This window comes from Chrysochloris asiatica, unplaced genomic scaffold (assembly GCF_000296735.1).
Source record: "Chrysochloris asiatica unplaced genomic scaffold, ChrAsi1.0 scaffold00066, whole genome shotgun sequence".
Classification (NCBI taxonomy): Eukaryota; Metazoa; Chordata; class Mammalia; order Afrosoricida; family Chrysochloridae; genus Chrysochloris; species Chrysochloris asiatica.
In genome coordinates, this window is record NW_006408584.1 from 5,607,926 (window position 1) to 5,632,849 (window position 24,924).

Below are 24,924 nucleotides of genomic sequence, written 5' to 3' on the forward strand. Positions count from 1 at the left end.
AGAGACATACTAGCAAGAAGGAGTGATGAAATACTTCTGAATATTTAGTCACTGAAAACCTTATGAATACAAAGGAGCACTGTCAGATATAGTGCCAGAAATTGAGCTCCTCAGGTTGGAATGCACGCAAAATGAGACTGGGGAAGAGCTGCCTCATCAAAGTACAGTTGACAGGGATGATGCGAATGGAGTAAAGCCCATGGGAGTAAAGCCCGCAGGACCTTCATTTGCTGATGGGGCACAACTCAAAATGAAGGGAAACAGCTGTAAAACTTCATTAATAATCGGAACATGGAACATACGAAACATGAATCTAGGAAAATTGGAAAATGTCAAAAATGAAATGGAACACATAAATATCCATAACTTAGGCATTAGTGAGCTGAAATGGACTGGCATTGGCCATTTTGAATCTGACTAACACATGGTTTACTATGCTGAGAATGAAGAATTGAAGAGGAATGGTGTTGCATTCATTGTCAAAAAGAACATATCATGATCAGTCATGAGGTACAACACTGTCTGTGATAGGATAATATCCATGCATCTACAGGGAAAATCAGTTAATACCACTATTATTCAAATTTATGCACCAACCGCTAAAGTCAGTTATAAAATAGAAGAATTTACCAACTTCTTCAATCTGAAATTGATCAAATATACAATTGAGATGTATTGATAATTACTGGTAATTGGAATGTAAAGGTTGGAAACAAACAAAAAGGATCAGTAGTTGGAAAATAATGGCCTTGATGATAGAAATGATGCTGAAGATCACATGATAGAATTCTGATGGATCAATGATTTGTTCATTTCAAATACCTTCTTTATACAGCACAAGAGACAATTATACACAGAGACCTCAACAGATGGAATACACAGAAATCAAATTGACTACAGCTGCGGAAAGAAACAATGGAAAAACTCTAAGTTATCAGTCAAAACAAGGCCAGAGACAGATTATTGAATGGACCATCAGTTGTTCATATGGAAATTCAGACTGAAGATGAAGAAAATGAAAACAAGTCCGCAAGAGCCAAAATATGATCTTGAATATATCCAACCTGAATTTAGAAAGCATCTGAAGAACAGATTTGTTATTAAGCACCAAAGACCACAGACCAGAAGAGTTGTGGGATGACATCAAGAGCATCATACAGAAAGAAAACAAAAAGTCACTAAGAAGAAAGAAAGAAGGACAGAACAAAATGGATGTCAGAAGAGACACTGAAAGTTGCTCTCCAGCATAGAGATGGTAAAGCAAATGGAAGAAATGAGGAGCCATAGGAACCAAACAGAAAATTTCAAAGGTCAGCTCAAGAAGACAAAGTCAAATATTACAACGAATTGTGCAAAGATCTGGAGTCAGAAAACCAAAAAGGAAGTGCATGCTTAGCATTTCTCAAACTGGGGGAACTGAAGTTGATATTCAACCATTTCAAGAGGTAGCAGTGATTGGAGTCAGTGATTCTGAAGGAACAAGTCCAAGGTGCATTGAAGGAATTGGCAAAGAACACGACTCCAGGAATTGATGAAATAAAAATTGAAATCTTTCAAGAAAGTGAGGTGGCACTCAAGGCACTCACTCAACTATGCCAAGAAATTTGGAAGACAACTATCTGGCCAATTGAAGAGATCTGTATTTGTGCCTATTCCAAAGAGAGATGACCCAACAGAATGTGGAAATCATCAGACAACATCTTTGATATCCCATGTGAGTAAAGTTTTACTATAGAGAAATAGCTGCAAGTATACATTAACAGAGAACTTCAAGAGGTTCAAGTTGGATTCAGAAGAGGATGTGAAAATAGGCATTTCACTGCTGATGTCCGAGGGATCTTGGCTGAAAGCAAAGAATACTAGAAAAATGTTTACCTGTGTTTTATTGATTATGCAAAGGCTTTCAATTGTGTGGTTATGACAGGCTATGACAACATTGCAAAGTATGAGTATTCCGGAACACTTAATTGTGCTCATGAGGAATCTGTACCTGGACCAAGAGGCAGTTGTTTGAACAGAACATGGGAACACTCAATGGTTTAAAATTAAGAAAGGTGCGCAGCAGGATTGTATTCTTTCACCATACTTATTCAACCTGTATGCTGAGCAAATTATCTGAGAAGCTGGGTTATATTAGAAAAACGTGGCATCAGGATTGGAGGAAGTATCAGTAAGAACCTGCGATATGCAGATGATACAACCTTGCTTGCTGGAAGTGAAGAGGACTTAAAATATTTACTGATAAAGATCAAAGAGCACAGCCTTCACTATGGAATACATCTCAATGTAAAGAAAACAAAAATCCTCACTACTGGACCAACATTCTTATCCATGGAGAAAAGATTGAAGTTTTCAAGGACTTCATTCTTCTTGGATCAACTATCAACACTCATGGAAGCAGCAGCCAAGAAATCAAATGAAGTATTGCATTAGGCAAATCTGCTGCACAAGACCTTTTTAAAGTGTGGAAGAGCAAAGATGTCAGCTTGAGGACTAAGGTGTGCCTAACCCAAACCATGGTATTTTCAATAGCCTCAAATGAAAGCGAAAGCTGAACAATGAATAAGGAAGACTGTAGAAGAATTGATGCTTTTGAGTCATGGTGTTGGAGGAGAATATTGAAAGTGCCAAGGGCTGCCAAAGGAACCAACAGATCTGTGTTGGAAGAAGTGTAGTCAGAGTGTTCCTTTGAGGCCAGGATGGCTAAGAATTGTGAGGTTGGACCAGGACCATACAGTGTTTCTTTCTGTTGTATATAGGGTTGCCGAGTCGGTACTGACTCGATGGTACCTAACAACAACAAGAATATATTATGAGTCCTGGTGTGGTTAATGTGCTGGACTGCAAAGTTGATTATAACTATAAGGTCAGTGGTTCAAGCTCACCTGTGGCTTCTTGGAAACTCTATACAGGGTCACCCTGAGTCTGAACCAACTCAATGGCACTTAAAAACAACATATATTATATATATTATCTTTCACTGAGACAATAAATGCATAATATTAATGTGAGCCAAAATACCAACATATGGTAACTATAAGGACTTGCACATGTTAACTTACATAAAACTCACTACTTCTTAAGGTAATTATAATTATTATCACATTTTATATAAGAAGAGCCATATAAATAAACTATAGGGTAATTTAATGAAATATAAAAGTGATTTCATTAAATTATCCTGTAGTCATCTCTGAAGTGATAGAACTGCTTTATCTGAAATCTGTTTCATGTATTTCAACTCTACTATGGCTCTGTTCTCCTAGAAATTTCACTCTACTGCTCAGAGATCGATGAGTAAACGGCATTTCCAAGGAAAACAAAAAGGTAAAAGTAATTTTATCAGTGACTTGATGAAAACTGAAAAATTTCATAGGTCAAGAATTGATTGGTAGAAATACAAGGTAACTAGTGAGACATTTCATGGACAGGGAGCCCAGACAGGGGAATGTGTGTCTCTTACTTTGCTTCTGCCCAAACCACACCATTTGTATTGGTTTCACATGTTAGACTTTGATATTATTTTTTGAAGTGGCTACTTTTAAGTGGTAGTGGAGGTTATGTGCTGTAGAATTGGTTCCGACTCATAGCGACCTGGTACAAGGTTTCTGAAGCTGTAAATCTTTTGAGGAGCAGAAAGCCTCTTCTTTCTCCTGTAGAACAACTGGTAGTTTCAAACTTCTGACCATGAGGTTCACAGCCCGATTCATAACCACTATGCTACCAGAGCTCCTTTTATCTTTCACTGAGACAGAAAAACAGGCATAGCATTAACATAAGCAAGATGTCAATATCATGGTAACTATGTTAATAGGAATTGCGTGTATTAACTTACATAAACTCACCTCTGCTTAAAGTAATTACAATTGCTACCCTATTTTATACAGGAGGAAGCTGCAGTATTAAAAAGTAAGTCAGTAATTTACCCATTTTCAGCACCTAAGTGGTAGAAAATCATATGATCCTTATTTTATTCTAGAAAATATTTAAGGCCAGTTTCTTGAATATATATTTAGACAACACAATGCAATGTTAAAGGATTTTATTGGAAACCAGGTAAATAAGATAAGTGAACCTTACTGGTAAAGTATAAATCAATGAAAACTTAGAGCAAATCATACACAAAATCAAATCACTACCTATACTGACAGTCATAAAATATGTTTTCACATTCAGCACACACATTCACTTCCAGGATTTTGTCTTTAAAAATCATTTTCAATATGCTAAACATACTTGTGATTCTTTATATAATTTTGCATTAATGTGATTTATTGCAAAGGATAAATATGGACTGAGATAAGATGACTACCAATCAGGAAGTGTGGTTTCTTTGTTGCTACAATTGAGTACAAATGAGTTGGTACACATGAATAATACTACTTTACTTATTAAGTGGACTCAGCACTGGACTATGCACCATATTGTCATTAGTTCAAACCCAACTGCCACTCATTGGAAACCCTATAGAAGGTCATTTTTAGTCAAAACCAGTTCGACAACATTTAACAACAACTTTTTAAACGGACTCCTAGTTGCACTGTAGAATAAGCACTGGACAGAAAACTACAAGGTCAGTGATTCAAACCCACCAGTTACTCCATAGAAATTGTATATAGGGTTGCTATTGGTCAGAACCAACTCGACAGCACTTATCAATGACACTTATTAAGAAGGGATGCATGGAAGTTTGGAAAATTATATTATTACTGAGGAAGTACATTAAGAATATATAAAGCCAAATTTTGAGACACAATGAAAATTATTTTAACATACTTTAAATATTTTCTAAGATATACAGTTCTTTGAAAAATTATTCTATAGTATAAAATCACTGATTCTTAAGATAATTAAATATTCATAATTTTAGCATAGAATCATAATTATGATTTATAGTTGTTATTTTCTGTCCTGATATTTCAAGGACAGTTTTATTAAATCATAAGGGAATACCCATGACACTCTTTAGTTAGATGATTTAAAATCTTAACTGTTTGTGTAAGCAACAATGGAGTCTCAATTAAATCTAAGATCGGAGGAAGTATAAATGAATCATTTGGGTTGCTACTTCTGGCCTGATAAAATAATAGGGGTCAAGTTTACTGATTTACCTTAAAAGCTAGGATATTAAAAAATAATAATAATAAACATTGGTTTTCAGACAACAGGCAGTGCAAGACAATAGTCCTCAAGGAAGGAAAAGAAAAAAATGCAAGGTGAGCCAAAGGTTTCAATATTCCATATTCTGGTGCTATCTGACAGTTTTCCATTGGTATTCACAAGATTTTTAGTGATTAAACATTCATAAGTAGTCTGCCTCTCCTTCCCAAGATTGGGTTGTTACTGTTGTGGTTAAGTTCTATTGAGTCAGTTCTGACTCATAGCAAACCCTGCATAAGGTTTCCAAAGAGCAGTTGGTGAGCTTGAACTACTGATCTTGTGGTTCAAACAGACCTTGCAGTCCAATGCATTAACCTACAGCACCACACCAGGACTCCTAAGATTGGGCAAATAAGGGCATTTCCTTAGAAGAGGAGTTATATTAACTGCAGGCATACCTCAAAGATATTGCAATAAATGAACGTTGCAGTAAATCTAGTCCCATTATTTTTCGTTTTCCAATGCATAGAAAATTTATGCTTACACAATTAGTCTAATGGACTAATGGATCACATTATATCTGCCTCCATTACCCTGAGACCAGAAGAACTGGCTACCACTACCAACTGCTCTGAAAGGAATCACATTAGAAGGTCCTAGATAGAGTGGGTCACCAGCTGCCCCTTGGAAGCCCTAAGCAAGGTTGCTATGAGTCAGAACCAACTGTATAGCACTTAACAACAATACCAAAATAGAGTGGAAGGAAATGTGGAATAAAGTTCAAAATCATAAAAAAGACCAGGCTTATTGGTCAGATAGAGACTGGTGGTGGTGGTGGTGGTAGTATGATGAGGAGTCAGCAACCCTGTGTTGAGTTTCCAAGGCTGTAAATCTTCATGGGAGCAGAAAGCCGTAAACTGCCGGCCTTGGTGGACCCTGAAACTCTGGTCCTTGTTCACCATTCAGGTCTATAACTGAATTCACACCCTTGGCTCAATTTACAGCCAAAAAATCCTTAGTTACACTGGGGGTAACAACAACAATAGTGAGGTATGCACATCATAGAATGTCAACCATTTGAGATTAAAAGGGTATCACTTACACAACGACTACATTTAGACAAGTGGGGAAAGCAAGTGGAATGGGAATAAGAATCACAGGGAGGAAATGGGATAACTGATGTTACATTGAAGGGATTACAATCACTGAGCTGAAGTAAATTGTATGATTTGTTGAATGTAAAACTGATGACCTGAGCTGTAAATGTTTACACAATTTACAACAATTTTTTTTATATAAAATGCAAGAAATTACAAATGTGATGAAATTAGAATGTGTTTGTGTATGCATGTGTGCACGAATGTGTTTAAGTACAGTATATTTGTGAGGGCGCTTCAAAAAGTTTGTGAAAAAAATTGCATTATCCTTTAATTCCATTAATTCAATTTTTTCCATTAACTTTTTGAAGCCTTATAATATTTTCAGTATATCCCAGTAAGTAGAAGAAGCATGAATATGACAAGAAAATATTTAAAAGTATGCAAATGGAAATCCTAGAGCAAAAAATTATAAATAAAAAAAAGCATTTATAAGTCAGGTATACTATTTAGAATAGAATACTCTCTAGCAGTTGATAAATCATATTTAAAAGGTTATTGCCAGTAATATAAAATAATGATATCTTTTTCTAGGGATATATGTTTACATTGTAAACAACATTGGATTTTGTGAGGATTGTGTGTATGTGTGTGTTTGTGTATTTGGGCAGGTTTCCATTTATAGGTGATAATTAGAACCTTAACTCATAAATACTTTCAGAAAATAATATTCAGGATTTTTTTAAACAATTATCTGAAAATTTAATTAAATAATTTTAATGAAATGCAAACAAAAATGTAAATGTATTTCAAAACAAAACTTTGTTATATGAAATATATTAATATTATACTCATATTAAACATCTAAATATATGCTTCTATTTAGTGTCAATTCTAACCTGATTTCTTAATATCTACTGACATTCTAGTAAATTTTTCTGTTCTTTAATTTTTCTTTTATGTATTATTGTTGTTGTTATAAAGTGCTGTTGAGTAATAGAGACATAGAGACACTGCATAGGGTTTCTGAAGACCAGCTGGTGAGTTTGAACTGCCAACATTGTGATTCAAATTGACCTTGATTAAGGATATCATTAATTGCTTTCCTATGCAGATAATGAAACCCTGCTTACTGAAAGTGAGCAGGACTTAAAATACTTATTGATAAGATCAAAGACCACAACATTCAGTATGGACTACACTTCAATGTAAAGAAAACAGAAATATTCAAAACTGGACTAATAAATGAAGAAAAGATTGAAGTTGTCAAAGACTTGATTTTCCTTGGATTTATAATCAACATTCATAGAAGCAGCAGTCAAGAAACCAAATGGTTTATTGCATTAGGCAAATCCGGTACACATGACATTTTGACTTATTCAGGAGCAAAGCTATCAGCTAGAGAACTAAAGTGTGACTCACACAAGCCATAGTATTTTCAATATAGGCTCATATGCATGTGAAAGTTGGTCAATGAATAAGGATGACCATAGAAGAACTGATGTATTTGAGTTATGGTTTTGAAGAAGAAAATTGAAAGAACCATTCTCTGTCAGAAGAACAAACAGATCTGTGTTGGTGGAAGTATAGTAGAGAGCTCCTACCATGATGAGAGTCAGTGGAGGGATTCAATATTAAGAAAATTATTCTGAAGGGATGAGGACTAAGCTCACTTCTGAGGAATCAGTCGAAGCCAAGCAGGTGAAGAACGAAGCACCAGACAGATATATTTTTGTAAGCTATGTGTATTTTGAAAGGAGCTTTGGAAGTATAGTGGTTACGAGTCAAGCTGCTAATTTCACAGCTAGCAGTTCAAAACTACCAGCAGTTCCATTAGAGAAAGATGAGGTTTTCTGCTCCTCTAAAGATTTACAGCTTCAGAAACCCTATACAGGGTTGCTATGAGTTAGAAACAACTCCATGACACTTAACCACCACCACCACCATATGTATTTTGAAGATAATGTTATTCACATTATTGGCCTAATACAAGATCTGTAATTACTGTAGTGTTTAACTGATTATTGTTTCAAGGCACAGTCTTTTAATGCAAAAATTAAATTAATTGATACACACACACTAACAGAAACTAATGAAATGAAAAACTATTAGCAATAAATATTGAAATAATGGAGAATATGACACTGAGAGTGAGTACACTGGATTGCAAGGTTGATTTGAACTGTAAGGTCAGCAGTTCTAGCTCACCAGCTGCTCCTTGGAAACCCTAGATGGTGTCTCTATGAGTCAGAACTGACTTTACAACACTTAACAACAACAACATCAGAAAACAAAAAAATAAAGAACAAATAAGTAAAAGAAGAAAGCAGAACATCCTTTTTTTCCCATAAAACAAACGTGAAAAAGCATTCTGTTGAATATTTTTGTTGAGAAATTGAAGAAAGCAAAATAATAATGTACAAAAGCCATATCTGCAAAGATGGTAATGTCTAGTCCTACAGAAAATATTAGGTAGGAGAATGCTACTGCCATTAGACATCTTAGATGATGAATGTGCCCACAACTGATTGAGGGTGAATTACATAATGTGACATTCTGCCTGCATTAATTAGGGTATCATGAGTTGTCACAAACAAACGCCAAATGCTAGAGGCTTAATAGAGTGAGGTGTTTTTCTCTCATTAACATAACAGATCAAAGCAGCTGTTCTGTTTGATGGGTAGCTTTCCTTCTTGCAATAACTCAGAGACTCTGGCTCTTTCTGTCTTGTGGAACTACCATACCTTATGCTTTTCTAGTCTTCTTTATACCACCTGCTGAGGAAAAAAGAGGCTTCAGAGAGCACATCTATTTCCTAAAATCTTTGCTCAAGAATGTTATACATTCCACTAGGAAACACACACACACAACTAGTTTCCACTGGTAAGAACCAATCTTATGACCACATCTAAATTCAAGGGGATTGAAAAGGGAAACCACAGCAGTGGATTTCAGTAAACTCCCAACAATAGTACCGTGTTATAGAAAAAATGACCATACAGTTTAAACTATACATTGACATATTGTAAGCTCTGGTAGCGTAGTGGTTACGAATCGGGCTGTGAACCTTAAGGTCAGCAGTTCGAAACTACCAGCCGCTTCGTAGGCAAAAGATGAGGCTTTCTACCCCCGTCAAGATTTACAGCCTTGGAAAACAACAAAGGAGCTCTGGTAGCGTAGTGGTTACGAATCGGGCTGCAAACCGTAATGTCAGCAGTTTGAAACGACCAACTGCTCCACGGGAGAAAGATGAGGCTTTCTGCTCCCATGAAGATTTACAGCCTCGGAAACCCTGCACAGAGTCGCTATGGGTCGGAACCGACTCGACGGCACTTAACAACAACAACAACATTGTAAGCTCAAAGTCAACTTAACAATAAGAATGTTTTATTTTTATTCTTCGGGTGTAGAATCCAATGCAGTATCATGTACCTTCATCATCTTCCTATGTTGTGTATTTGTTGAATGCCATTGAGTCTGTTTTGACTGATAGTATAGAGTCCATGTATAGAGTCTGAGTGTGGCTGATGGATTTGAACTGCAGATCTTGTTGTCAGCAGATCAGTGCTATTCCTACAGCGCCACACAACATATCTTCATCTTTCTGCATTGTTGTTGTTAAGTGCTATAGAGTCACTTCCAACTCACAGCGACCCTGTATAAGGTTTCCAAGGAACAGCTGGTAGGTTTGAACTGTGGTCCTTTAATCTGGAAATCATTAACTAGAGATGAAAAGGCATTGTGTCTTTCACATGCAAATTGACCATTAAAACAAGATAATTTTGGATAGAAAATTAAAACAGTAAAGAAGCTTCAACTTCCCACATGTTTGGAATGTTATCAAAGTACCTTCATTTTAGTTAATATAGCTATTGCTAAACAGATTCATTAATACATAAACCAGCTATTGATTGAATAAGTATATTGGATATTGAAAGGCACTAAGTATTAACCATAAAGTGGAAACTAGAAGATTAATGTCTACAGGTTGGAGACAAGAAAGCCAGAAGATATGCTGACTACACTACAGTATTTCCTGCTGATTGTAGTGGAACAAGAAAGGCAGGAGACTACAGAGATCTCAATCAGCTGGAAACAAGCAACTCTAAAGGAAAGCCCTGCTACAACAACCATTTCTTCCTAAATTGCTTGTTATCTTTACAAAGCAACCCTTCCAGTGCCATTTATTTATATGCTTCTTATTACCCTGAGTGCAATTCTCAGTGTTATAGAAGTTCTAAAGGAATCATTTTTCTTAAGCAGTAGTCAGTGTTCTCTCCAATCTTCAGTTGCCACAACCCTACACCATGCACTCAAAAGTGCAAAGTGCTTGGGGTAATATCTAATGCTGTACTTTTATTACTCTCGAGGCATTAACCTAATTAATCTAAAACTTTTCTGAACATATGTCTGAAAATAAAGCCTACAACAGAAACTAAGGGAAGAAGAAATTCAAGTATGACTATGAGTTTTTAGCATCCACACAGAAACTTGTTAAGTGCTGTCCTAACAACAGTAACTCTGTATAGGATTTCTGAAGAGAAGCTGTCATGTACCGTGGAGTCGGTGCCGACTCATAGTGACCCTGTACAGGGTTTCCGAGGCTGTAAATCTTTACGGGAGCAGAAAGTATCATCTTTCTCCCGTGGAGCAGCTGGTAGTTTCGAACTGCTGACCTTGCGGTTCGCAGCCCGATTCGTAACAACTACGCTACCAGAGCGGGTTTGAATTGCCAACCTTGTGGTTCACTGCCCAGTGCTTAACCTACAGCGCCACAGCAGGGTTCAAAAGAGCTGAGATTTTCCAAGAAGATAATGATCGTGCCTGTATTAATGAACATAAAGGGAAAACGACATTCTACATACGGAATTTAAGAAAGAACAGTAACAGATATTTATGAACATAAAGCTGTCCTGCCCTTAAAAATATCTGAAATTGCATTGTCTCATGGTCTCACTGACCAACAATAGCATAGAAGAAAGCACTAAAAGTTCATGGAGAAATGAAAATAAAAAAGAATGAGATGTTTCCATGAAGGGTTTGAAGCCCCTTGTACATACCAGGAGAAGGACATTTATAAACATGCAAAGCTTGATTTTAATCGTACATGCTTTGAAATTTGTGTGTTTTGAATGTTAAATTCTAGTCAAACTTTAAAGAAATATTTTTTCTTTCCCATTTCTCCTAGCTATACAATTTCTGCATCAGTAATGACTACATACATACTATTGTTTTGATCAGTGTGAGAAAGTCAACAACACGTATGTGAATGGAGAAAAATTAAAGCTGTCAAAGACTTCATTTTGCTTGAATCAACCTTAAACACTCATGGAAGCAGCAGTCAAAAAATCAAACAATGTATTGTATTAGGCAAATCTGCTGCACAAGACCTCTTCAATGTGTTCAAGACCAAAGATGTCAGTTTGAGGACTAAGGTGCCCCTGATCCACGCCATGGTATTTTTAATAATCACATAAGCATGTGAAAATTGACAGTGAATAAGGAAGACCATAGAAGAACTGACACATTTGAGTTATGGTGTTGAAGATGAATATTAAAAGCACCCTAGACTGCCAAAAGAACAAACCAATCTGTGATGGAAGAAGTGCAGACTGAATGCTCCTTGGAAGCCAGGATGTGCAGACTGTCTTTCCTACTTCAGACATATTATCAGGAGGGACCAGTCCCTGGGAAAGGCTTACCATGTTTGGTAACAAGACGCATCAGAGAAGAAGAGTAAGTCCCCCAACAATGGGTTCAGGCCTAGCAATGATTATGAGGTTGGCGCTGCACTGTACGGTGTTTCATTCTGTTTTGCATAGGGTCTCTATAAGTAGGTGCCAACTCAATGGCACCCAACAACAACAAATTCAGTACTAATTCTATTGTCAAAGAATGAAGGATTTTGATAGCTACCATGCCTTTTTTTTATATACATACTCTGTGAACTTCTTAAAATATGTAGCCTTTTTGTTTATTAATTTATTTTAATAGTAAATTTTCATAAAACATATCTTCATCCTCTGTCAGCACCAAACATATTGCACACACACACACACACACACACAAGCTGGGAAGGTCCCAGCTTCACTAAATAGCTGGTGTTGTTCAGTACCGTAAAGCTTATTCCAACACATAGCGACCTTCTATAAAGTTTCCAAAGAGTGACTGGTGAGTTTGAACCACCGACTTTGAAGTTCAAACCAATTTTGCAGTCCAGTGCATTAACCCATAGCACCACACTAGGACTCAAAGTTTAGCCATGCAAAGTAATAAGAATAACATTCAAACTATTCTGAATATGTGAGTGAACTATCAAAATCAGAGGATTCTAACAAATGTACGTAAATTGGTGTCCTTCCAAATTATGCTAAGAGAGCATAGAAGTTCTTCATCCTGTTATACATTTGTCTCCATTTATTGTTTTTTTTCCATTGGAAAGTTACCCACAAGTATGTTGATAAATGTTAATGGATGAAGAATCTAGGATTTGGCACAGTAACAACAATAGTGGAAGAAAAGCCTGACCTTCCCCTCTTCTCAGATATTCTTTCTTAGCATAGACATAGGTGACCTCTCAAAGTGAATATTCCATTTTAATGTGCATAGTGTCCTGCTGTGATGCTTGCATATGAGCTTCATGCAAATTCAGGTACAAGAAACATTAAAGTATAAACCAATAGAGGATGTCCTTACTATCCTATCACATAAGCAGTCACCCCACTAGCAGTCTATTTTAATAAGACTAACTGCATTGGATGGGGAGTGCCTTAAAGAAGGTGTGATTTAAGAATCTTGTGATGCTAACTACCTATCATAGAAACAGTGCTGTTAAACTGGAAATATGATATTGAGCAGATAATACCTAAGACTTCTGAGCTTGAATTTAAGAACAAAAAACAACAACCAAAACATTAAATTTGGACAAATATTGTACTACCAAGCATGATCAAGCATCAACCCCTAAACATCTTTCCTTATGTCTAATTAAAGAACAAAGGGGGTAACATATAAAACTGTACAATTAACTGCTCCCCTTGGAATTGCCTTTTAGGAAATAAAGGATTATAATAAATAATAAGAGATGTAATGATAACTAAAGTTTATAAAACAAGCCCACCTTGGAGACTGGGTCAAAAGTCGAAATAATAGCCCAAATATCATTTTAAGCATTACGTGTTATACACCAAGCAAACAAATTTTTAAATAAAGTATGTGTGATGTTTCCTCCCTTCACACATGTTACTTTCATAATGACAAAATCAAAAGATATATGCAAAAATTGCATTTCTGAAAGTCAATAAAATATCAAACTTTAATTAAAATTTGTTGTTGTTGTTGTTAAGTGCCGTCGAGTCGGTTCCGACTCATAGCGACCCAGTACAGGGTTTCCGAGGCTATAAATCTTTACGGGAGCAGAAAGCCTCCTCTTTCTCCCGCGGAACAGCTGGTAGTTTCGAACTGCTGACCTTGCGGTTCGCAGCCCGATTCGTAATTGCACATATGGAAATATTCTGGGGATAGGACAATGATATTTGGGTGAATAATAAAATAAGGACACATAATTCATAAGTAAGTACCCAAAAACCCAATACCACTGAGCCAATTCCAACTCATAAAAACCCTATTTAGCTTTTCCAAGGCTGGAAAGCATTATAATAACAATAAGCCTCTTTCTCCTGCAGAGTGGTTGGTGGATTCAAACTTCTTGTGGTTAGCAGCCCCATATGTAACCCACTGTACCACCAAGACTCCTTAAATAAGTATACATCTTATACAATTACTTACAAATATTTATATTAGTAAAATCACAAATTAATAGGTTAAAATAAAAATGTATATATAATTTTAGTTTCATTGACAGTGATTTCAAATAGTCAATATTCTGAGGACATTGCTATTATTAAAAACATAACAATCAACAACAACATAACAATCAACACTCTTTTTTGTGACACCGCAGAGACCTTCAGCTGCTTTGCTATGAAGCTGAACATCTCCTTCCCAGCCACTAGCTGCCAGAAACTCATTGAAGTGGATGATGAGCACAAGCTCCTTACCTTTTATGAGAAATGAATGGCTAAAGAAGTTACTTCTGACTTGCCAGATGATGAGTGGAAGCATTATGTTGTCCACGTCAGTGTTGAGAATGACAAGGCTTTTCCATGAAGCAGGTTGCCTTGAACCATGGCCGTGTATGCCTGCTTCTGAGTAAGGGGCATTTCCTGCTACAGACCAAGGAGAACTGGAAAAAGAAAGCGCAAATCTGTCTGGGGTTGCACTGTGGATGCCAACCTGAGTGTTCTCAACTTGGTTATTGTAAATAAAAGGGGAGAATGATATCCCAGGACTGACTGATACTACGGTGCCTTGTCGCCAGAGGCCCAAAAGAGATCTCAGGATCCTCAAACGTCAAATTCTCTAAAGACAATGTCCGCCAATATGTTGCAAGAAAGCCACTGGACAAAGAAGGCAAGAAACTCAGGACCAAAGTGCCCAAGATTCAGCATCTTGTTACTCCACATGTCTTGTAACATAAATGTCGGCGTATTGCTCTGAAGAAACCACGCCTTAAGAAAAATAAGGGGGAGGTCACAGAATATGCCAAGCTTTTGGCCAAGAGGATGAAGGAGGCCAAAGAAAAACGTCAGGAACAGATTGCCAAGATAAAGTCTGTCCTCTTAGAGTTTCTACCTCTAAGTCTGAGTCCAGTTAAAAATAAAATAGATTTCTTTGTGTGACAAATAAACATGCTCATATTTTACAAGCAAACAAATAAAACCTACTGCTGTCAATTCCAACTCAGAGGCCCTACAACTGCTCTGTAAATGTCCGATGTTATAATCTTCAATGAAGAAGACTGCACAGCTTTCTCATGAGGAGTAACTGGTGGATTCAAACCACTAATCTTTTCATTAGCTGGGCACTTAACCACTGCACCACCAAGGCTTCCTGTATTATTGAATTGTTAATTATTATTATTTTTTTAAAATCTGCTAGCACAGTAACAACTGAAATTATTAATAAAATTTGTATAGAAATATTTATATTCTAAAATGAGCCACAGATTGTTTATATATTATTTACTGGCACTGCAGGATAATGCGCTGGGTTACAAAGTCAGTTTGAACTGTAAGGTTGGCAGTTCAAACCCACCAAACACTCCTTGGAAACCCTATGCAGGCTCACTATGAGTCAGAATTGACTGGATGACACTTACAAACATCATGAGTTTATATGATATATTATTTTACATTGAATAATACAAACTTTATAATTTACTCTTAAAATCAGTTACATTGTGATCTAGTTCCAGAGAATATTTCTTAAGTTCTATTGAAGTTATCAATGCTGTGATAAAGACAACCTAAAATAGAAATATGTGGGTCAATGGTTTACCTTTATCTTTAAGACTATATCTTGATCTATGTTATGTGACATCTAGCTGATTCCAACTCATGAAGCTACTGTATATAGCAGGTTTCCTAGGACTCCTGGCATGGCATTATAGGATCAGAATTGGACTTCAAACCATGAGGAAGGCAGTTCAAACAACCAGCTTCTCCTAAGAAACCCTATACAAAGTCGCTGAGGCAGAACTAACTCGATGGCACTTAACAACAACAACAATAACAATCTTTCAGGAGGAGATCAACAAGTCTCTTTTCCCACAGATCTCCAAACAGCCACTGCTAACCACTGCACACAAAATAGTCTGGTTTGCAGACTGCAGTTTCAAGATATTTGCATGTCAGTGTTCTTCATAGTCATGGTCACATTTATTTTTTTATTAGAATTTATCATATTTTATTGACATACCATCCCTGTAGTATATTTTTACATTGTTTCTTTCTAGTTAGAATACCATTTAAAGGGGATTTTTAATCCCTTTAAAAACAAATTAACCAAATTTAGATCAGTTTGACATCGATGCACATAGTTGTTAACATCCTTAAAAGTAAGCCACAATTCTAGCAAATAATTAGACTATCACAGATTCAAAATAAACCTAAATTTCTGCCCCAAATGCACAATTCACTCTTTATAACTTCTACTTGAAATTCTTATTATTGGCCAGAAAGTGGTTATAAAGTCACATTTAATAAGTGTTTCATCAAAATGTCCTATCTTGGGGTTTTGTTGTTGTTGTTAAGTGTCGTCAAATTTGTTACAACTCATAGCAACCCCGTATAGGGTTTCCGAGGAGCAAATGGTGGGTTTCAACTGCCAACCTTGTGGTTCATTTGTTGTTGCTGTTAAGTGCCGTCGAGTCGGTTCCGGCTCATAGACCCTGTATAGGTTTTTCTGAGGAGCGGTTGGTGAGTTTGAACTGCTACTAATCTTACAGCACCACATCAGAAGTCTATCTTTGGGTAGATCCCAAAAATGTTCTATAGAAAAACAAACACATTGCCATTAAGTTGATTCCAACTCAAAATAACACCTATGTAGGGTTCCTGGGACTGCAAATCATTACAGGAGCAGACAGCCTCATCTTCCTATTAAGGATGAATGGTGAGCTTGAATCATTAGCAGTTCAACACCAACCACAGTGCCACCAGAATTCCTTACAAATGTTCTATATAAGATTTGAATTGTATCAAGTAATGCTATTTACAAAGACACTGTGAAAACTGAATTTCCTGGTAATAAAGCCAAAGTGCCTCACAAGTGACACAAATCTGGATTTGGGATAAAAAATCTGACTAGTACATTCTTTCTTTACCAACATGTCAGTACTATTTTATGTCTTTAACAACTTTCTAAAAATCAATGCAAGGAATTGATGCTCTTATTATTCATTCACTTAAACCTGTCATTAAAAAAACAAAAACAAAACTGTCATTGATTTTAATTTCTTTATTATCTACTTTTATGTGGATCCCAAGACTGCAATTGAGAGTCCTTATCGTTGCCAACCAGGAATGATCAGGTTAAACAGTTTCATGTGAGCTAAAGATTTAAAGCTTTATTTAAAGGAAAAGATCTGCCCAGAGATGGTAAGGTGGGTACTAGACAATGCTAACCCTCATCTTCTGGAACAGAGATTTTGCTGGACTTTTAAAGGTTTTAGGTGCAGGATCAGTGGTTCAAATTCACCAGGCTCTCCTGAGAAAATCTCTAATGGGTTTCTAGGGGTCCTGGTGTGGTGCTGTGGGTTAATGTGCTGGACTGCAAAGTTGTTTGAACAGTAAGGTCGGCTGTTCAAGCTCACCAGCTGCTCCTTGGAAATCCTATATAGCGTCGCTATGGGTCACAACTTACTCAACGGCACTTAACAACAACAACATTAGTCAGCACTGACTCCATAGCACTTAACAATGACAACCAGGGGAGAAAAGTATGTTTATTCACAGGAGTTGGCAGGGATTTCCAGGAGGTGGCCCTTTTAGTAGGGGCCATGATAAGGAGTCCTGGTGTGGCACTGTGGGATAATGCGCTTGACTGCAAGGTCAGTTTGAACCTGAAGATTGGTGGTTCCAATTCACCAGTTGTTGTTATGTGCCGTGGAGTTGGTTCCTACTCATGGCGACCCAGTACAGGGTTTCTGAGGCTGTAAATCTTTACGGGAGCAGAAAGCCTCATCTTTCTCCCGTGGAACAGCTGGTAGTTTTGAAATGATGACCCTGTGGTTAGCAGCCCGATTCATAACCACTATGTTACCAGAGCTCCTTAATTCACCAGTAGCTCTCTGGAAACCCTCCACAAGGTCGCTATGAGTTGGAACAGACTCAATAGGACTTCACAACAATGCTAACTGGGTTCATTTGCAGCATTTCTTCAAAATGGATTCCATTGCAAAGGCATGACTGTTGTTAAGTTCCATCTAGTTGGTTCTGACTCATAGTGGTGCTGAATAGGGTTTCCAAGGAATAGCTGGTGAATTTGAACTGCAGACCTTCGGTTCAAACTAAATTTGCGGTCCAGTGCATTATCCCATAGCGCCATATCAGGACTTATTCTGGGATGTCGCATATGTGCAGTTCTTCAGAACTACAGGTACAGCCCTTCTATGGAGCTGGTATTCTCCTTTAACCACAGAAGAAGGTCATCTTTTAAAGTTATGCTTATGATGCTGGGTAAACCAGTCCAGTCTATAAAACATCTTACAAGGAAGTTGTTGTGGTTGTGAAGTGTTTTAAACTCATGTTGTTGTTAAATGCTATCTAGGTGGTTTCAACACATATAGATCCTGTATAGAATTCTGAGGAGCATCTCCTGGGTTTGAACTGCTGACTTGTAGTTAGCTGTCCATTTCTCATACGATAGGTTTGCACCAGAATTCCCTACAAGGAAGTGTTGATTTTGTTACGTGCCATCAATTCGGTACCGACTCATAGCGACCTTATTCACAGCAGAACAAAACACTGCCCCTGGGCCAACCTCACTATCATTGCCACGCTTGAGCCCATTGATGCTGCCACTTTGCCAATCCATCTTGTTCGGGGGTCTTCCTCTTTTTCTCTGACCCTCCACCTCACCAAACATGATATCCTTCTCCAGCAACTGGTCCCTCCTGACAATATGTCTTAAGTATGAGAAATGAAGTTTGGCCATCCTGTCCTCCAAGGAGCACTCTGGCTACACTTCCTCCAACACGGATCTGTTTGTTCTTTTGGTAGCTCATGGCACTTTCAGTATTCTCCACCAACACAATAACTCAAAAGCATCAATTCTTCTATGGGCTTCCTTATTCACTGTCCACTTCCAGTAAGATACGGAATTGCTATGGGTGATCATTTTTAATGGCATATCCCGGGATGCTGCTGCTCAGCTCTGCACCCTGAGCATGTCCTATACATATAACAGAATTGTTGAAGCAAGGAGGGGCACAATCTTCAATATTCCTAAAGACTTTGGTCAATAAGTGGTTTATGTTTAATCCTGATTTCTGGACCTCCTTTTCTACCTGCTTCTCTATGATTAACATTTCAATAATATGAACAGTTGTTCAAATCAAATTTTTTACCAAACAATTGAGTTGAACTGAATTATATTTACTTTGATAATTTCCTGTTTTCTCACTTTACCAACAATTAAATTACAAATTTCATTTTCAATTCTCCATCCCAATGATCATTTGCTTCATTGGTTTTTGTTTGTTTGTTTTTAACTATTTTATACATTCAAACTATTGAAACAAATAAGGAAATGTAGAGAAGGAAAGATTTTCCATATTAACTGACATAAGGCAGAGAAGTCAGTATCTAAAAAAAACTTCTTCCAAGGATTCATCAGGGTTGGAATCTTGCAGGAGTTTTTGGTGTATTAGAGCCACTCTAAAAGTATGTAATAAAGGTTCTTGAAACAGAAACTACAGTGTTTCAGTATTCTGAAAAAAACAGTTTTCAGTAGAATAATATGTTGGTTGCCTTGATCAAGGAAAAAATGGCCCTTCACGGACACCACTATTTTATTGGTAACTTAGCTTTAAGTCAAGAAGAAGTAGAATTTTTTTAAACTGAGGTAAATGATGACAAAGAAAAATACTATATATGAGATATTATTATTCAAAGTAATTCAGAAAGATTCAGTTTTTTTAAGTCATAAATTGCAAAATTGTGTGAAACAAGGAAATAGATGTTTTGGTTTGACATCTCTCATAATTGGATACCCCAAAACCCCTATTGTAATTATGCAATTTAAGAGAAAATATTTAGTGAGTTAATTTTCTTGGTTTTATTTTATTTGTTTATTGCAGTATTCCAGTTGAAAGCCTCCCTACACTTCTAGTTAGGGTATTTCAAGAATCAGCAGCAGCACAAACCACCAAACGTATTGGCCTACCGATTTTGGCCTCTTGTTGGAAAACAATTGGCAGGAGATGTAAGAAAGATTGCCCCACAGTTTGAATAGTGAGAGGTTAGTGCTATGGATCAACTATGCAGGTGCCCAATTCAGAATTCTGTTCCCAGGGTGTCTTTAATACATTTGTTTCTCCATGTGTGATTGTGATTGATGTGCTCAGCTCACCATTGTGCAGCTCAAGGTATGAAGGGAAACACTATTTCAGGAATTATTTCTTTACGAACCTATATCATTCATTTGTTGTTTGTTGTTAAGTGCCACCTAGTCAGTTCCGATTCATAGCACCCCTGAACAGGGTTTCCCAGGAATCACTGTTGGGTTTGAACTACCATTCACAGTCACTCAGTCATAGTGAACACTAGAGTTAGATATTGCCTAAAATAGGATCAAGATTTTAAACAGTCATTTCCTTCTTAATAAAAGTTATTTGTAACTCTGAGTAGTCTATATTTTAAGCCAGCCAGCCAGCCACTTACTTTGCGTATCATGTGGCTAAACAAAAGAGTAAAAGCTTGCTGCCATCAAAATGAATATCCTTGGCTAGCACTACTTCAGTAATTTACCTAGCCTAAGGTCATTCTAAAGCAGTTTAAATGCATCATTAATCCACAATCCTCTAAAACACTGAAATACGTAAATAAATTACAATGGAGTAGAATGAGCCTGAAGAGAAGGGAAAAAGTGTCAAGATATGATACATTTAAATGGTGCCAAAATAAAGCAAAGCCTCTAAGTCTCATGAATAAATTATTGCTAAAATGAAAAGCATGATAAAAAGCCTAAATAACATGATATATTCAGTTTTATTTGGCCTAGAAAGATTAAGAAAATGAATCTTGGGTTTCACCTTTCTGCTTGTGCATTTTCATCTACTAGATTTAACCTTGGTAACTCAAAATTGTCATGTCCAGTTTTGTTACATTTCTTTTTCTTACTCTTATCCTTTTCAATTCCTTTATTGCTATCCCTTCAACTTCTAGCAATATGTAGCTCTCAATTATGTGTGTGTGTCTGTGTGTGTTTGGGTTGATGGGTATAAAGAGAATCACCAATAACAAAGCTGACGGACATATAGAAAGTAAGGAAGGGACAGTATAAATTTGATGCATAAATTTAAGAATTATGTCTTAATTTTCCCTAACAAAACAGGTGCAGAAGAAATATCTTAAAAAGTCTTGCCTCTCATATACATTATTGACTAATCAGGAAAACAGGTTTTAAAAATATCAGGATTGTGAAGTCATATGTACATATATGACCAAGACTGAAACTAAGTCTATTTATAAATTTTGAGAAAGCAGATTCCAACTTGATTAGAAACATGCAGTATTGGAAGGGCTCTTTTATTTACTGTTAAGATGATGGCATAACCATAAATGATATGCCTTTGTTCCTCTCCAAACCTGTAAACCTCTCTATGAACCATGTTTTCTAAATTATTGCATGAGAAAAAACAAATCCTGTACATGTTGTCAAAGAATATTTCACTCTGTTATTGGACCACGAGGCCAACAGCAACTCACCAGCTGCTCCTTGGAAACCCTATACAGGGTTGCTATGATTTGAAACCAACTCAACAACACTTAACAACCACCACAACAGAACAGCTATGTTGTGGTTGTTTTTAAGTGTCATTGAGTCAGTTACAAACTATAGCAACACTGTGTAATGTTTCTGCAGAGTGGTTGGTGGATTTGAACTGCCAACCTTGCATTAGTAGTTCCAGGGTTTATCCTACAGTGCCTCAAGAGCTATAGCTGGGCAAAAGAAAAAAAACAAAAACAAAACAAAACAAAACAAAAAAACCCTAGTGCTATCAAATTGATTCTAACTTAATAATCATCCTATGTAGGGTTTCAAAAATTGGAAGTCTTTATAGGAACAGAAACCTCTTCTTTCTTCTGCAGAGCCACTGGAAGTTGATTAGCAGTTCAGTGCTTATCCCACAGCACCACCAGGGTTTCTTATAGCTTGGCTATTGTTAAGTGCTATCAAGTCAGTTCCAATTCACAATGATTCTGTATAAGGTTTCCAAGAAGCAGCTAGTGGGTTTGAATCACCAACCTTTTAGCTAATAGTTCTGTGCTTATCTTACAGCATCCCACCAGGACTCCTACAGCTGAGCAGCACTAAGTAAAACTACAAAGTGCTGCACAGTTCAGAAGGAATCTTTATATATACATAGATACCAATGGAAAGGTAGAGGATTAAGGGCTGATTGTAGATAAGATCAGCTTCAACTTGAAGTTATTTGAAATATAAAGGAAATACAAAGGTCACACCTTGGTGTTGGAGAGTGAGTTATCACTGAGGAATGAGAAACCAACCAGCCTGTTAAATTATAGTTGAGCATAGAATTGTAGTCACCTGTACATGATTGTAGTTAATTGGATGGGGCTGTGGAAATTGTTTACACATTCTTCCCAAATGATTTGCATCCTGACTTGTTGAGTTGGTGTTATTGTTAAATGCTGTCAAGTTGCTTTCAACTCATAACAACCCTGTTGAGAGTTTCCAAGGCTCTAAATTTTTGTTGCAGCAAAAAGCTCACCTTTCTCTTACAGAACAATTGGTGGGCGTGAACCACCACCCTGTGCTTCGAAGTCCTGTGCATACAGAGCCACGGTGTTCCCCTGGTTTGGTTGTTGTTAATTGTCCTAGACTTGGTTCCTACTCATAGCCACCCTGTATAGGGTTTCCAAAGAGCAGCTGGTGAGCTTACACTACAAACTTTTCAGCTCAAACCAACACTTTGCAGTCCAGTGTATTAACTAACACACAGTGTCACACCAGGTGTCCCTGGTTTGGTTAGGTATAATCATATTCTTCCCCAGAATAATCATTTACACCTTGACACACTGTATGTAAATGGTTTACATACTGATCTGACATTTCATGAGAATGAAGTTGGCCCTATCATTCTTAGTCTGATGTAATCAGTTTGTCCAGTTTGAAACTTTTTCACTACATTTTATTTCTTATCACTTATATGGTAAGTCACGGCATGTGTGCTGGAATAGGCCTGAATAATCAGTATACAAAGAAAACAAGTGCCTGAGGAACAAGAATGATTTTAGATTGTAGAAGGTGTAATGCTGACGCAGCTCCTTCCAAGCAAAGCAGTTTAAAACATTGTGCTTCCTTTGTTTGTTGTTCCTATGACCTATCATATTCCTTACTGTTGCCCATCAAACTTCTGGGCATTTCCCACTAAAGAAGTATGAATTAAGGATATGAGACCATTCTATGTGTATATCATTTTTAATATTTATACTGACAATCTTCAAACCTGGGCTACCATTTTTATGCCTATCCTAAATTACTTGTACTTTATAAAGCTGAACACTGCAAAATAAAACCAAAAAAACCAGGATGTTTGATTAGTATTAAAAAATCATGCTTTGAACAGATTTCATCAATGCTTATGCTAACATGATTTTGCCACAAGGAAAAACAGTAGCTTATATTTAACTTGGAATCGTGGTGTGAGACTGTGGATTAATATGCTGGACTGCAAGGTCAGTTTGAACCGCAAGATCAGTGGTTCAAGCTCAGCAGCCACTCCTTGGAAGCCCTACACAGGGTCACTAAGAGTCAGATCCAACTCCAAGACATTAACATCAACAATAACACTATTTATCTCAGGAGTCCTGGTGTGGTGCTGCAGGATTATGCACTGGATCGAAAGGTCAGTTTGAATTAAAAAGTCGATGATTCAAACCCACCAGCACTCCTTGGAAGCCCTGTACAGAGGGTCACATGACACTTACCAACAACAATAATAACAACAATATTTAACTCAACAGTGATGATTTATTGAAAACTTATCATGTGTATGGCCTGTGAGAGAGAAAAAATATAGCAGTATTTATTGTTAAGACCATTAATGCTAATTTACCAGATAAAAAAAATGAGGGGTGATGGTGAAATAAAATATAAAGACAGAAATGATAGGTTTTGAAATTTTCTGTCTGTACAAAAAGAAAGAAATAGATAAAAGTTTGGAGGAATAAACTATACAGAGAATACTTAATGAGGAAAACTATACCAAATGAATACAGACAGTCTCTGTTAAGAGAACATCCAATTTATGAACTCCTTGCCCTTTATTTTTATGTAAATTTGTCCTCAATTTGAAACAATTGAACAAACTCCATGAGGCAGCAAATTCATTATCACAATGACTGTCACATGCTGCATGTCCAGCTTTTAAATCCTAATGTATGGCCTTTAAATTCTAACGTAAACTTTTAAATCCCAAGGAAAGGCTAAATAAGAATGAAGTGATTCTGTTTTGACTTACCTACAAATCTGTAATGTTAGGAATGAATCTTGTTTGTAACCCAGTCACTGCGTGTACAGCATTTATCTTGGTGCTTTCTTATAGCCCCAGATATAACTCAAATGGTCCAGGCTAGAGTATACCAACTTATCAAAGAGAAAAAATACATTTTTTCCCTTAGCTTTAAAAATAATGTCTTAGGAATAATTTGGCGGGAGAGTTAGATACTTATTTCTAAATGGAGAATATATTAAATAATTAATGACATCCTCATTAACATGTTCCCTTTACACTATTTTGAAATTCTCAAACTTTGGAAAAGTTTACAAATATTTTATATACTTTTTTTGGGGGGGGGACCAATAATATTGAGCTGCTGACCTATGTCTCATTGCTTGCAATATTAATATTGTCCTACATAATAATTACCAAACTTATTGCCATTGAGTCAATTCTATTCATACAAAGTAGAACAGTTTCATAGGGTTCTTATACCTGAGAACTTTCTGAAGCAGACCATAGGTCTTTCTTCTGAGGTGTCTTCTAGTTAGTTGGTTGGAAATCCAGTGTACCACTCAGGGACCCTTCATAATTAAAATAAATCTGTTGTGGTCCTCAAGTTGATTGTGACTCATA

The 24,924-nt window shown here is 36.7% G+C and overlaps 1 protein-coding gene across 1 annotated transcript in view; it reads right to left on the reverse strand.

The window, feature by feature from the left end:
* The window catches only part of GALNTL6 (UDP-N-acetyl-alpha-D-galactosamine:polypeptide N-acetylgalactosaminyltransferase-like 6), a 2,035,427-nt gene that overhangs the window by 1,974,271 nt on the left and 36,232 nt on the right, over positions 1 to 24,924 (reverse strand). The gene's annotated exons all lie outside the window — the stretch shown is intronic.